The 15,306-nt window shown below is 46.2% G+C and overlaps 1 pseudogene; it reads right to left on the reverse strand.

Annotated features, from left to right (window-relative positions):
* Positions 1-13,526: 13,526 nt before the first annotated feature.
* LOC526838 (transcriptional adaptor 2B pseudogene) lies at positions 13,527-14,915 on the reverse strand (annotated as a pseudogene).
* Positions 14,916-15,306: the final 391 nt, after the last annotated feature.

Genomic DNA, 15,306 nt, shown 5'->3' on the forward strand with positions numbered 1-15,306 from the left:
GGGAATAGTGATTACGGTTTGGGGCCAGGCTGTAAAGGGAAGAAAACAAAACAAAACCACCTTGTGCTCCCGGGCGGGGTGGTGTTCCCCACTTCCTATCTCACTTGGTCGAAGTTCAGGTCCAGCCTGGCATACAGGAAAAGGGGTGAAGCGGGACTTTTTAGCCTAAAGGGAGTAGGGGGATAGGCCCAGTCCACAGGCAGAGGTGTGCAGTGGTGAGGGCGGGGCGGGGTGGTGTGGGATGGAGCGTGGTGTGGCAGGGCCAGGTGGTGTGGGGCCAGGGGGCTGGACCATGGTGTGGCAGGGGCGGGGGCGGGTCCGGGCGCACCTGGACTGGGGAGAGGCGTGCGCCAATGGACAGTGGCTGGCAGGGCGCCCCGCGCCTGATCCGCTGTCGCACTCTCCTGCTGCATGGTGAAGGCGCTGACAGCGCACGGAGGTGAACGCGGGGAAGAGCCTCCAGTGCCACAGCCGCCGTCAGGGCATGAGAACGGCCTGGGGCTCCATCAAGATGCAGCCATTGTGCGAGATCCCGGCACTGGCCACGGTGGCGGCCGTGGCGGCCATGGCGGCGGCGGACAGCGCCCTATGCCACAGCCCCAGCACGCGGGAGCGAGGGCACGAGCAGCTGCAGGTGCCTCCATGGCCGTGGCTGCAGAACCTGCCGGCGTCGCTGCGGAGCGGGCTCACCCTGTGGAGGAAGCGCGGTGCAGCTGTGGGCCGGTTGAGTGGCCGGGTCCTGCGCGGCCGAGTGGGCCTGGGAGGCGCGCGTGGAGCCCGCGCCCACCCCCCGGCGCGGCCAAGGCGGGCATCTGGAAGTTGGGGAGGTGCCGGGAGTGGAGCCCTTGTGCCGGCCTAGGCAGAAGAGGGGCCCGGGAAGGCGGGGTCGTGGGGTGCCCCCCGCGGAGTGGAGGTTTCCCTCTCCCCTAGATGCGCCTGACTTAGCCTAAGGGCGCCTGAATTCTCGCTGCAGAAGCGTGAGCATCGCCCAAAGAAGGGCCGTTTGCCTGTCCCCAGAGGGGAAGCAGGCAATGGCACCCCACTCCAGTACTCTTGCCTGGAAAATCCCATGGACGGAGGAGCCTGGTAGGCTACAGTCCATGAGGTCACTAAGAGTCGGACACGACTGAGCAACTTCACTTTCAGTTTTCACTTTCATGCATTGGAGAAGGAAATGGCAACCCACTCCAGTGTTCTTGCCTGGTGAATCCCAGGGACGGGGGAGCCTGGTGGGCTCGGGGCTGGTGCACCGGGATGACCCAAGGGATGGGATGGGGAGGGAGGTGGGAGGGGGGTTCAGGATGGGAACACGTGTACACCCATGGCGAATTCATGATGATATATGGAAAAACCAATGCAATATTGTAAAGTAATTAGCCTCCAATTAAAATAAATAAATCTATATTTTAAAAAAGCATCAGTTCTTCTGTGCTCAGCTTTCTTTATAGTTCAACCATAGCCTTGACTAGACAGACCTTTGTTGGCAAAGTAATGTTTCTGGTTTTTAATATGATGTCTAGGTTGTTCATAACTTTCCTTCCAAGGAGTAAGTGTCTTTTAATTTCATGGCTGCAATCACCATCTGCAGCGATTTTAGATTCCAGAAAAATAAAGTCTGACACTGTTTCCACTGTTTCTCCATCTATTTGCCATGAAGTGATGGGACCAGATGCCATGATCCTAGTTTTCTGAATGTTGAGCTTTAAGCCAACTTTTTCACTCTCCTCTTTCACTTTCATCAAGAGGCTTTTTAGTTCCTCTTCACTTTCTGTCATAAGGGTGGTGTCATTTGCATATCTGAGGTTATTGATGTTTCTCTTGGCAATCTTGATTCCAGCTTGTGCTTCTTCCAGCCCAGGGTTTCTCATGATGTATTCTGCATATAAGTTAAATAAGCAGGGTGACAATATACAGCCTTGATGTACTCCTTTTCCTATTTGGAACCAGTCTCTTGTTCCATGTCCAGTTTTCTTTTCTTTTTTTTCCATTTTTTTAAATTTTATTTTTTAACTTTACAGTATTGTATTGGTTTTGCCATATATCAACATGGTCCACCACAGGTATACACATGTTCCCCATCCTGAACCCTCCTCCCTCCTCCCTCCCTATACCATCCCTCTGGGTCATCCCAGTGCACCAGCTCCAAGCACCCAGTACCGTGCATCGAACCTGGACTGGTGACTCATTTCATACATGATATTATACATGTTTCAATGCCATTCTCCCAAATCATCCCACCCTCTCCCTCTCCCTCTCCCACAGAGTCCAAAAGACTGTTCTATACATCAGTGTCTCTTTTGCTGTCTCGTATACAGGGTTATTGTTACCATCTTTCTAAATTCCATATATATGCGTTAGTATACTGTATTCATGTTTTTCTTTCTGGCTTACTTCACTCTGTATAATAGGCTCCAGTTTCATCCACCTCATTAGAACTGATTCAAATGTATTCTTTTTAATGGCTGAGTAATACTCCATTGTGTATATGTACCACAGCTTTCTTATCCATTCGTCTGCTGATGGACATCTAGGTTGCTTCCATGTCCTGGCTATTATAAACAGTGCTGCGATGAACACTGGGGTACACGTGTTGCTTTCATTTCTTGATTCCTTGGTGTGTATGCCCAGCAGTGGGATTGCTGGGTCATAAGGCAGTTCTATTTCCAGTTTTTTAAGGAATCTCCACACTGTTCTCCATAGTGGCTGTACTAGTTTGCATTCCCACCAACAGTGTAAGAGGGTTCCCTTTTCTCCACACCCTCTCCAGCATTTATTCTAACTGTTACTTCCTGACCTGCATATAGGTTTCTCAAGAGGCAGGTCAGGTGGTCTGGTATTCCCATCTCTTTCAGAATTTCCCACCGTTTATTGTGATCCACACAGTCAAAGGCTTTGGCATAGTCAATAAAGCAGAAATAGATGATTTTCTGGAACTGTCTTGCTTTTTTGATGATCCAGCGGATGTTGGCAATTTGATCTTTGGTTCCTCTGCCTTTTCTAAAACCAGCTTGAACATCTGGAAGTTCACAGTTCACATATTACTGAAGCCTGGCTTGGAGAATTTTAAGCATCACTTTACTAGCATGTGAGATGAGTGCTATTGTGCAGTAGTAATTTGAGCATTCTTTGTCATTTCCTTTCTTTGGGATTGGAATGAAAACGGACATTTTCCAGTCCTGTGGCCACTGCTGAGTTTTTCCAAAGTTGCTGACATATCTAGTGCAGCACTTTCACAGCATGATCTTTTAGGATTTGAAATAGCTCAACTGGAATTCCATCACCTCCACTAGCTTCGTTCGTAGTGATGCTTCCTAAGGCCCTCTTGACTTCACATTCCAGGATGTCTGGCTCTAGGTGAGTGATCACACCATCGTGTGTGTGTGTGTGTGTTTGTGTGTGTATAGGTATTTCTAGTTACAAATATATATATATATATATATATATATATGTATTTCTATACATATATATACACATATATGAAAAAGTTTTATCTTGAGGCATTTAGTTCCCTATTATGGAGACTTAGAAAATTCTACAATCTTCTGTAAATCCAGGAAAGCCAGTGATATAATTTAGTCCCAGTCTGTAGGCCTGTGAACCACGGGGTCTGGTGGTGTGGATCCTAGTTGAAGGGAATGGGAAAATGAGAAATGTTCTGTCTCAAGCAACGAGTTAGGAAAAAGGGGAAGAATTCTTCCTTTCGCTGCTTTTTGTTCCATTTCGGCCCTCAGCAGGATATATGATGCTCACCCACATTTGGGAAGGCCTTCTATTTTACTGAGTCACCAATTGAAATGCTCATCACATCCAGAAACACCCTCACAGATACAACCAGAAATAGTGTTTAATTGGGACATTCCATGACCAGCCAAGTTGGCACATAAAATTAGCCATCATAGTGAGTAGGGCAACATCATGGACTGCTGCATAACACTGTTCACACCATGAGGTCTCAAACACCCTCCTAAATGATCTTTCCCATGGGAAGGACAGTGCTACCATTAGACCATCTTTCCTAGGAGCCCTGTGAAACTTATGAGCATGCAATCCAGTTAAGGGATCCAGGGGTTATGTGGCCCACACACCCTGTAGAGGGTAGATGAGTTAAACACTCAAGGTAGTCAAGCCTAGTGGAGCCGCACCTTCTTGTTTGTATGACCCACAAATGGAGGGCAGGTTCCTAAATCTCTCAGGAGGCCTCCAGGGGAAGCAGTGGGCTTCCCAGTCCCACTCTGAATATCTGTGAAATTTAGCAACCTTTGTAGCAGAGATATGAATTCCTCATATATTTCTTCCTATAACAACAGGATAAATAACGCTTCTTGTGGTTGGGCTGGGAACATGAATTCAGGAAAAGGGGTAGGGAAGTGATTTTTGCCTGGGCATTGTAGGGAGGACAACATTTTCACAGACAGAAAAGCAGGAAACGATATGAAATCTTGAGACGGGTGGTACTAATCCTAGGAGGCTTCTGTGTGTCAGCTTGTTGTCAGTGTTCCATGGTCTTCCCAAAATGTCTGCAACTTGAACTGACTTGCCAAATTTCCAAGTGCAAACTTTGGTTCCTTCATACTGTGCCCAGCCCACTACTATCTGATCCCAGAGTTCATAAACAATTGCCCTGGAACTCTGCTCTGGTATATCTCCATGTCCATCAGTAATATGAAGATCTCACAGTATGCCTGGAAGGAGTAAAGCTTGGATGGCTTCCTGGAAGGGGAGTTAATTGTCCTAGGCCTGTTTACAATTTTCTTTGTAAACTGAAAGCACACGCTTACCAAAGTCTAAGGTGACAAGAAACAAAGAAAAAGATCTGGATAAAGAGCCAAGAAGTAGAGCTAGGCACTGAGGATGGACACCACATATAGAAAGAGGACTAGGAGCAGAGATTTTCATTACTTCAGCTGGGCCTTGAGAAAACGGACAATTTCCCACCAGAAGACCTAAGTGAGAGGAGTGGCCAACCCCCATCAATTATCGGAGGCCTACCAATGAGGATGTTGGGAGGCGGGGCCGTGGAAAAGTTTCAGAAGAAGCCTTAGTGTGTGAATAAGCGCCAGACTGACCTCCTGACTTTCTGAATTGTCCTGTGGGGTTTCTATCCACCGTTTCCTCCTCAGTTAGGATTTGACATGGCGGCTTCCTTTCCCGAGATCTCAAAAGTGTAACGTTTTATTTACTTTATTTCATATTTGGCTGTCTGCGGTGTGATTTGGAGAGTCCGGTAGATGATGTGTCTTAATGGACATCTTGACAGACGTTTCGGTTGGCTTCTGGATGGATGGCAGAGAAGGTCTCTCAGTCACTTCCGGGTTTGGTATTTAGCGTATTGTAACAGCCTGATGGAACTTGGAGAAGATTTTCTTTGTTTAATTGTGGGTCTTGGATACCCCCTTCCCATTAATGGTCTTAATGTTTTGTAGTGTTTGTGGATTACTGTGAGGAAAGGGCAGGTGTAGGTGGCTGGGTGGTGTGGGGTGCCACACAGTGGGTGACCTTTTGGTCGCCATGGAGCTGATTCTGCCTTGTATTTTGCCTTGCATGTTTGGGGTGGATATATCATTGCTGGGTTGGTTCAAATGTTGATCTCCATTTTTGCGACCTTTCTTAACTATTGAGGGTGTTTTTGTTATTTTCCCACGTGAAACGAGAAAGTAAGTCTCTGAGTGAGCGTGTGCAGTGTTATGTTAGCTGACAGCCCTTCGCTGCCTTGGTGTTTTGTGTTTTATTTAACAACATGGCTTTAAGTTTAATATCATTGTTGGTTAACTTTTGGAATGCTGTTCTTCACGTGTTGCCTTAGAACACAAATCCTGAGAATTTTAATGTGAAAATTGAGTAAACAGATGGCTTGATTGCTCGTGGCTCATTCACAGACCCTGGACATGTCTTCAGTCACCTTGGAAGACTGTTTTGCATTTTGTGTATGTTTAAGATTGTTATATTCAAGCACAAATGTCCCTTAAAAGATTTGGTGATGTTTTGCAGGTTACAAATTAGAAAACAGCCGTCTCTTGGGCTGTTGCTTTCTTTCAAACCAGAAGGCAATCAAGCACCCAGTGTTCTTTTCCTCTTCCTTTTATTGTACATTATAATGGTGTGTGCCTTTTCAGGGGCATTGCAATCATTTTACTTTGCTTAATTGTGATCTTGGTCATGTTTCACAACTACTCTTCGAATAGACGTATTTTCAATGGGCATATTCTGAATTGAATGGACTGGCTGGGTGCTTGAGTTTGCACAGTCTTGGTGAATATGCTTGAGCCCTTCTTGTCGGCCAAAACTGGACACTCTTAACATTTTAATTTTACATGTTCATCCCGCTTTATTCAATTAAGTTTGTACCTGAGGCTCCCCAGAATTTTTTAAAAATGGTTTTGTGCAAATTTCAATTTATAGGAAATGAACTTCACCTCTGATTTTGCTTTATTTTGCATTACAATTTCTTGTTTGAAAGAGTTACTTCGTTTATATTCTGGTATTGTTCCCTCTTCATAAACCTCCTTAAGAATAAATATTGGGGAATAGTCTTGATTTTTAAATGCAGGACGTAGTCATGTGATTTGCTTTGATGTGTTATGACACAGAATGCATTTCATCTGACTATGTCCTCCAGGTACAAAATTTAGGATTTTGTTTTGCTGAAAATTACACACTGGATATCATTTAGCCCAGTTGAATATGGGTCTTGGGCTGTTCATAAGATTTCTGTAAAGGTTTTTCTTTATCTCCTTTGCAGAATAAGGAAAAAATTGCTCCCATTGGCTTTTTAACCCTTTTTACCAACAGTGACTGGCGTTAACCTGTCTACTGGCCAAAGCTCTGAAAAAAGAAAGAGAAAAAGGTGTTCCCTGAGATGGCTCTAATAAATAAATGTCATAGCCCTTTCACTGTAATGTTACATAATTACTGTGTGATGTTTGTTAAAGCAGGACGAACCATTGGTTCATTTTGAAGGGCGGCCATACCTCTGAAGATCAGTATCTGTCTTATGTTACCTTTCATAACATTTGGCCTAGTCTAATGGGCATAAGCAGTATCATGGGTTTCCTGGGCTCAGTGTTTTGAGGAGCTTCACTACATAAGGGAAACAGGGTTTGGTCACAGGCCCCCAAGTTTATACAGTTCCAAGTTACATAATTTTCCTGCAGTTGTGCTAGTCTGTCTACCAACAGGCAATCTTGTTGCAGATCTCCTTCAGGACCTGTGATGGAAAAGTCCAGTGCTGGTCAGCCTAGGGGACTGTCAAGTGAAGAGTGGATCTGGAACCAAACTGAACCTGACTGACTAGAAAAGTAAGAGCAAGCTTATTATGTGGGGCCAAAATGTGCTGGGCAGAAGGTAGGACTTTTTCCCTGTCACGTGAACCATAATTGAAGATGGCATCAAATGCCTTTCCTGGGTCTCTAAAAGAACAATGTCAAGGTCCTCCTGGACAGGGCTTTCTAATTCTGTGGTAGAAACTGTTTAATGGAATCAGTTCATTAAACAAGACAGTGGTATCTTTTTCCAGTCCTTAACCATGTCCTCTGTTCCTTGTGGGTGCCTCTGTTGCAGACACATTGACTTTTAGGATGTCTGTTTTCAAAATCACCTGATTTTGACAGTTTACCATCAAAGGGTTGATCTCTCTTTTTATTCTCGTTGGAAACTCTTGCAGTAGCTGGCAGCAGTGAGATGAACTGGATTGGCCTGTTGAAAATAAACCTCATGAATTGGAATGTGTGCTGCTTGGGTGCCTTTTTTCCTAGTATGATAATATGGATCTGAAGTTAATTGAAAACATTTCTGTCTATTAAAAAGGGTAAAATGGGACTTGTGGACCAAGTGGGTTGTGGTCAATGGTGGTATCCCAGATCAGTTCCACACGTGATAAGGATCCTGGGAATATAGTGGAAGTAATTGTCAAGTCAGGAGTGCTCCTTGAAATTTTCACGCTTCCAGTAATTCGTGGCTATATGTTTGCTTGCAGACATTACTGAGACCAATACCTCGTGTTTCATCCACAAACTGCCTCCAGTGTCTGAGTCTGAAAGTCTCTTGGCTCTCTCTTACTATCATCTTTGAGCTTGACACCCTCCACTATTTAAATATTTCTCAAGAGAGCCTTTATTTTAATAGCATATTAAATATTTTATTTAAATTAAGAAATAACAACAAACTAACATACATTTGTTCCTCTGTTTGAATAAAATAACTACCTACAAAAAATCTACACACAGTTTCTCAAAGTACCAAATTCCCAAGTATTTAACTGATGTTGTTGTAGCCATGAGTTCCAGGAAACAAACTCACTCAGAAGGACAGTGCAGACAGTGGAGTGCAGTTTATTACACCAGCGGGGCCCAAGGCAGAGTCTCCTCTTAGCCAAGGACCCCAACCAGCATTTGTGAAATCTTTTATACCCCATGTGTACGTGTCTGAACCCACCACTCCAAATTCCTTGAGACTTACATAAACCAAGGAAAATACAATCCCAGTAACCCCATCATTCACGGTGCTATGTGCTCATGTGCTCAACAGTCAAACAGTTAGCCAATAATCAATAAACCCGAGGTTACACTCTGATAGATACAGAAAAATTTATGGCCTGTCTGGAGGAAGGGGTGATTAGTGTATGTTTTCTCTTAGGCGATGAGTAACCTAGATACGATCTTCCAGGTTCCCCTGTCTGGAGGGGGTCTTATCCTTCTCTTGTTGTTTTTATAGGGCACTAAACACAGAGTTTCAGAGTCCATTGGAAGGTGGCCGAGCTATGATCAGCAATGAAACAGGCCTAAGATGGAGTCCAGGTCCTATGAATTCCTTCTTCAATGTCATGAAACATATTTTCAAAATGTATAGGCTGCATTCCAAAATTGGTATATTTTGGTTTACATATTTGGTATATAAATCCAGATGTAATATATTTATATTACACATACTACACACTTTAAATAATCTAAGAAAAAAATCAGTCATTAAAAAAAATCAAAACCAATTTACTTCTCTGTAGAGAAAGTTACAACACACAAACCATTCTGATACCTTTTCAATGGGCCATACGTAGGAAAACCACTCTTTGACAAAATACTATTATACTGAATTACAAATTCATATAAAAATATTTCTTTAAAATATGCTCTATTTTAGAAAAAAAATTAAGTGTAGGCCAAGTACTTTAAAATTGCAAGAGATTTAAAAAAGCAAACTGAATCTAACTTTAACTTTTTAGACCATTACTCAATTTCCCTTGATTTAGCTCATAACATCATTAACAAGGTGCTTTTAAGGTGGTGCAATGGTAAAGAAATGCAAAAAAGCAAAATGGCTGTCTGGGGAGGCCTTACAAATAGCTGTGAAAAGAAGAGAAGCAAAAAAGCAAAGGAGAAAAGGAAAGATATAGGCATCTGAATACAGAGTTCCAAAGAATAGCAAGGAGAAATAAGAAAGCCTTCCTCAGTGATCAATGCAAAAGAAATAGAGAAAAACAACAGAATGGGAAAGACTAGAGATCTCTCCAAGAAAATTAGAGATGCCAAGGGAACATTTCATGCAAAGATGGGCTCGATAAAGGACAGAAATGGTATGGACCTAACAGAAGCAGAAGATATTAAGAAGAGGTGGCAAGAATACACAGAAGAACTGTACAAAAAAGATCTTCACGACCAAGATAATCACGATGGTGTGATCACTCACCTAGAGCCAGACATCCTGGAATGTGAAGTCAAGTGGGCCTTAGAAAGCATCACTACGAACAAGCTAGTGGAGGTGATGGAATTCCAGTTGAGCTATTTCAAATCCTGAAAGATGATGCTGTGAATGTGCTGCACTCAATATGCCAGCAAATTTGGAAAACTCAGCAGTGGCCACAGGACTGGAAAAGATCAGTTCTCATTCCAATCCCAAAAAAGGCAATGCCAAAGAATGTTCAAACTACCACACCAATTGCACTCATCTCACACGCTAGTAAAGTAATGCCTCAAAATTCTCCAAGCCAGGCTTCAGCAATACGTGAACCGTGAACTTCCTGATGTTCAAGCTGGTTTTAGAAAAGGCAGAGGAACCAGAGATCAAATCGCCAACATCCAATGGATCATGGAAAAAGCAAAGAGAGTTCCAGCAAACATCTATTTCTGCTTTACTGACTATGCCAAAGCCTTTGACTGTGTGGATCACAATAAACTGTGGGAAATTCTGCAAGAGATGGGAATACCAGACCACCTGACCTGCCTCTTGAGAAACCTATATGCAGGTCAGGAAGCAACAGTTAGAACTGGACATGGAACAACAGACTGGTTCCAAATAGGAAAAGGAGTACGTCAAGGCTGTATCTTGTCACCCTGCTAATTTAACTTCTATGCAGAGTACATCATGAGAAACGCTGGGCTGGAAGAAGCACAAGCTGGAATCAAGATTGCCGGGAGAAATATCAATAACCTCAGATATGCAGATGACACCACCCTTATGGCAGAAAGTGAAGAGGAACTACAAAGCCTCTTGATGAAAGTGAAAGTGGAGAGTGAAAAAGTTGGCTTAAAGCTCAACATTCAGAAAACTAAGATCATGGCATCTGGTCCCATCACTTCATGGGAAGTAGATGGGGAAACAGTGGAAACAGTGTCAGACTTTATTTTTTCTGGGCTCCAGAATCACTGCAGGATGGTGATTGCAGCCATGAAATTAAAAGACGCTTACTCCTTGGAATGGAGAAGGAAATGGCAACCCACTCCAGTATTCTTGCCTGGAGAATCCCACAGACAGAGGAGCCTGGTGGGCTACAGTCCATGGGGTCACAAAGAGTCGGACACAACTGAGTGACTTCACTTTTTTTCACTTTCACTGCTTGGAAATGTGGCCAACCTAGATAGCACATTCAAAAACAGAGACATTACTTTGCCCAAAAAGGTCCCGTCTAGTCAAGGCTATGATTTTTCCAGTGGTCATGTATGGATGTGAGAGTTGGACTGTGAAGAAAGCTGAGCACCCAAGAATTGATGCTTTTGAACTGTGGTGTGGGAGAAGACTCTTGAGAGTCCCTTGGACACAAGGAGATCCAACCAGTCCATTCTAAAGGAGATCAGTCCTGAGTGTTCATTGGAAGGACTGATGCTAAAGCTGAAACTCCAATACTTTGGCCATCTCATGCGAAGAGTTGACTCATTGGAAAAGACCCTGATGCTGGGGAAAGATTGGGGGCAGGAGGATAATGGGACACAGAAAATGAGATGGCTGGATGGCATCACCGACTGGATGGACATGAGATTGTGTGAACTCCGGGAGTTGGTGATGGACAGGGAGGCCTGGCGTGCTGCAATTCATGAGGTCGCAAAGAGTCGGACACGACTGAGTGACTGAACTGAACTGAACTGAACTGAATGATAAAGAATCTGCCTGTCAATGCAGGGGATTCAGGAGACCGGGGTTCAATCCTTGGTTTGGAAGACTCCTTGGAGGAATTGGCAACTGACTCCAATATTCTTGCCTGGGAAACCCCCATGGACAGAGAAGCCTGGCAGGCTATAATCCATGGGGTTGTTAAGACTCAAACATGACTGAGCACACACACTCTCAGAGAGCCTTTTAACCTTCAGTCTCAGTAGATAACTATGGTTCCTCTGCTTTATTAGTGATACAAGAATTCAGTCAGAAGCTGGCATCACAGAACCTGAATTTCACCTACCCACATTCAAATTGCACATTCCTTTTGATGGGAAACTAGAGTGTGTGGCCTTTTCCAGCACATTGACATTCATCGTCTTTTGGTTTACGCCTGTAGTAAGTTAAATTACATTAAATCCTTGGATGATGGGTGTCATTGTGGATTCCTCATGTGGTGACAAACTGAAACATATAATACTAAGAGAAAGCTTTCTCCTAAGTAGTGTTCCTTCACCGAGACATGATTGTGTCCAAGACTGGCTCATTTGCTAGTGAAAAGAGTTGTGAAACTTAACCATAACTGTGGCCCATTCTCTCCTTTCCACACAGGCTTGTGCTGGCTGCCCATCACATCACAGTCTTCCTGATTCTCTTTGTTGGAGGGGCTGTGGGGGAAGGCCTCAGTGAATTGTTTCATGGGTTCTTCTGCTGACTATTAGCATCTTAGGAAGCAGTCACAAGGCCAGAGCATTCGAAAAGGGTGTTTTTTCCAATTGGCAGCAGTCTCAAGAACTTGCACTCTTTTTTTTTTTTTGGTTCTCAACCTGTTTAATGTGTAAAAGGGGAAAAAAGAGGTGGGTAGGCAGAGTTTCAGTCTGAATACATTCTCAGGATGCTGGCCTTCCAGAGCATCATTTCTGAACAGCTGATTATCTTCTGTGACTCGAGTTTCAGTTTTGAAAATATCTAATTCCATGGGATTATGGTGACTCATTTATTATTAAGAATTAAATATAGAAATTTAAAAGACTCCGAGCAAATAGCAGGGGCGGGACTAATGCGACAGTAATAGCTGGAGTTGATGGGGCAAGAGTCAATCAATCATAAAATTATTTTTCCCTTGTAACAAAGGGTTCACACTTTTAACATAAATTATACATTTATTATGGTGTTTAAAAACAGTCAAGCCTAAATAAATTCGTCATACCATCGAGAAGAGACACACACACTTACAACTTACTTAAGCACAGAACTCATTTGACAGCTCTTGGCCAGGGCCACACACATTTTACAGGGAGCTTTTGTTTCTCAAGCTTAGTGAAAGTCTGGCAATCATGTATATAAAATAAGACTTAAATTTAAAACCTCACCAAACTAGGAAGCTGATGTAGAAAATCAGTGACACTGGAGCAGCTAAAGCCCACAGTTCTTAGACTTCAGCACGGGTCCCAGTGACCTGCGAAGTCCTGCCCCATGCATCCGAGGCCTGGGCAGGCCCAAGTCCCTTAAGGGCCAGCAGGTTCCCCTGGGGACGCTGTGCTGCTGCTCCAGGAACCCTGGCTAAGAACCCCTGGGAGGACGTAGCACCGTCTCCGCCTCTCCTCGACGTAGACCCGTGTCCCCTCCAGCCGTTGCAGGGAAGCTCAGTTTGACCAAACCATTCAACACCAGATTCCTCCTGGCGAGTCCCTGGCATCTTCTCCTGCCAGGCCTGGCGCCCTCTGCCTAAAGTGCCACCTGCCCAACACCGAGGGTGGCCGCAGCAGAGCTCAGGTCACGGGGGTGCGCTGGTGGCCAGCAGGGAAGGGCTCCTCTCTGCCCATCTCACAGTCCTGTACCACTGGGAAGCATCAACAAAAAAAAGGCAATTTCCCGATCTCATCATCAGAGGCTCCACACTGAACACTTAAAGGCAAATCGTCATCTTAAAGTACTACGTTTAGGGATTCAGTTAAAATATACACAGGTTTTGTCTTCCCCTTGATCAGACTGTTGCTATTGTTTCTTCAGAGGATCGTAAAAAGAATTGATACCCTAAAAAAAGAACTCCTTTTATTATTTTTTTTAAAGAGCAACAATGGGTGGGTGGGAGGGCGGGGGCGGAAAAGCGTTTCCTCTCCCCTCCCGCCCAACCCATTTGGTTTTGGCTCACAAAGCTTCCCCCGCCCCTTTCGCTGTCTGTGCGGCTCTCGCGGCGACCATCAAGCCATCCGTCCGTCCGTCAGTCCCAGGCGCTCCGGGCGGCGGGCTTCAGGAGGCGTCCCTGGATATCCATCCGCTCTCGGTGAGGAAGTTCAGGATCCTCTTCATGAGGACTTTGTCCAGGTAGCTGGGCAGGCGGCTCTTGGAGGGGATGCCCTGGCGCTTCTTCAGGTGGTCCTTGATGAAGATGGTCTTCAAGGTCACGTAGCGCACGGGGCTCAGGTTCAGCGAGCTGCACAGCACCTTCTCGCGGTGCGACAGGAGCTCGAAGCCCGGCAGGTGCTCGATGGCCGCAAACTCACCATCCCGGCCGTCCTCCTTGCCGCCCCCCGCCGCCGCTGCCGCCACAGCCTTGTTCTCCTTGCACTTTTCGCGCTTGTGCCGGGCCACCTCATACTCCACCGACTCCTGCATCTTCGTGATGCCATTGTGCCGGTAGCGCTGCAGCTCGCGGATCTTGGCGCGCAGCATCTTCTCCTTGTACATTGTGTCGAACAGGTCGTCGAACTCCTTGCACGACATGAGCTGGTAGAGCGGCCGCAGCTTCAGCCGCAGCTCCTTCTCCTCCTTGGTGACCTTGCGCTGCGCCGCCCACTCCTCCTCCTTCTTGTCCTTGCCCAGAAAGGCGGGTGCCAGGTTGTAGTCCTGTGCGATGTTCTTGCGCCGCTGCCGCTCGCGGAGCTTGCGCACGTACATGTCCACGTGCGCACGCTTCAGCTCAATCTCCACGTCCTCCTCGTCATAGTTGACCGAGAGCCCAGTGATGAGCGTCTCGGCGTCCTGGTCATACTCAATGTCATACTCGTCCCGCAGCAGCATGTAGCCCAGCTGCGGCTGCTCGGCCACCGAGATGTCTAGGGGAGGCAAGGGGGTGGTGAGGCTGGGAGAGAGGGGCCCCCCACTGGGGCAGGTGTGGTCAGTCACCCGGTTGGGGATGGAGTCGGGGATGCAGGCCTTCCCCAGGTTTCCGTGGATGTACATGATTATGTAATGCTCCATCACTTCCTGGGGGGTCCTGGAAGTGCCGACGTGAGCTGCCATGTCCTCCCAGTTCCCGAAGCCGAACTGCTCGATGGCATCCAGCAGCAGCTGCTCCTCGCGGCAGGTCCAGCCGCCCTCGACCTCGGGCCCCCAGAGCGTGAAGTGCCCGTCGTCCACCAGCTGGTAGCCATGGTAGCGGCGGTGGTGGCCGATCTCGGCGCCGGCGGAGAAGCACTCGGGGCACAGCTCGATGTCCTGGCACTCGGTGCAGCGAAAGCACAGCGGGCTTACCTCGGCTAGGCAGTACACACAGCACTTCTTGCTGAGCGCCGCCATATTCTGCTGCTGGGGCCCGGCGTCCTGCGCTCCAGCTAAACCGCCGCGTCTGCCCTAGCGCCCTCTGCAGCCGGCCTGCTGGGAAGCTCACCCCGCCTCAGCGCGCAGGCGCCCTCGGGCCGGCCCGGCCTCCAAGAACTCGCACTCTTGAGCAAGAGAAAGGGACACTACTCAATACAGGTCAGATGTGACCTGGCTCCTCTGTGCTATTCCAGGCGTTGATCCCTAGGCCTGCCTTGTCACTTAGCCTTCTGAGGCATGTATTCGATGATTGTTTTCTCTCCGGTGGCAATGGTAATGTCTTCAATCTAAGTTATCTGTATCAAGCTCAATCGATGAATGCATCATTATATGCATCAAGCTGAAGGAATGTACCAAGTTATCTCTGTCAAGCTCAATGGATGAATGCTTTCTCTCGGGTGGAAA

Source organism: Bos taurus, chromosome X (assembly GCF_002263795.3).
Source record: "Bos taurus isolate L1 Dominette 01449 registration number 42190680 breed Hereford chromosome X, ARS-UCD2.0, whole genome shotgun sequence".
In the NCBI taxonomy this organism is placed as follows: domain Eukaryota; kingdom Metazoa; phylum Chordata; class Mammalia; order Artiodactyla; family Bovidae; genus Bos; species Bos taurus.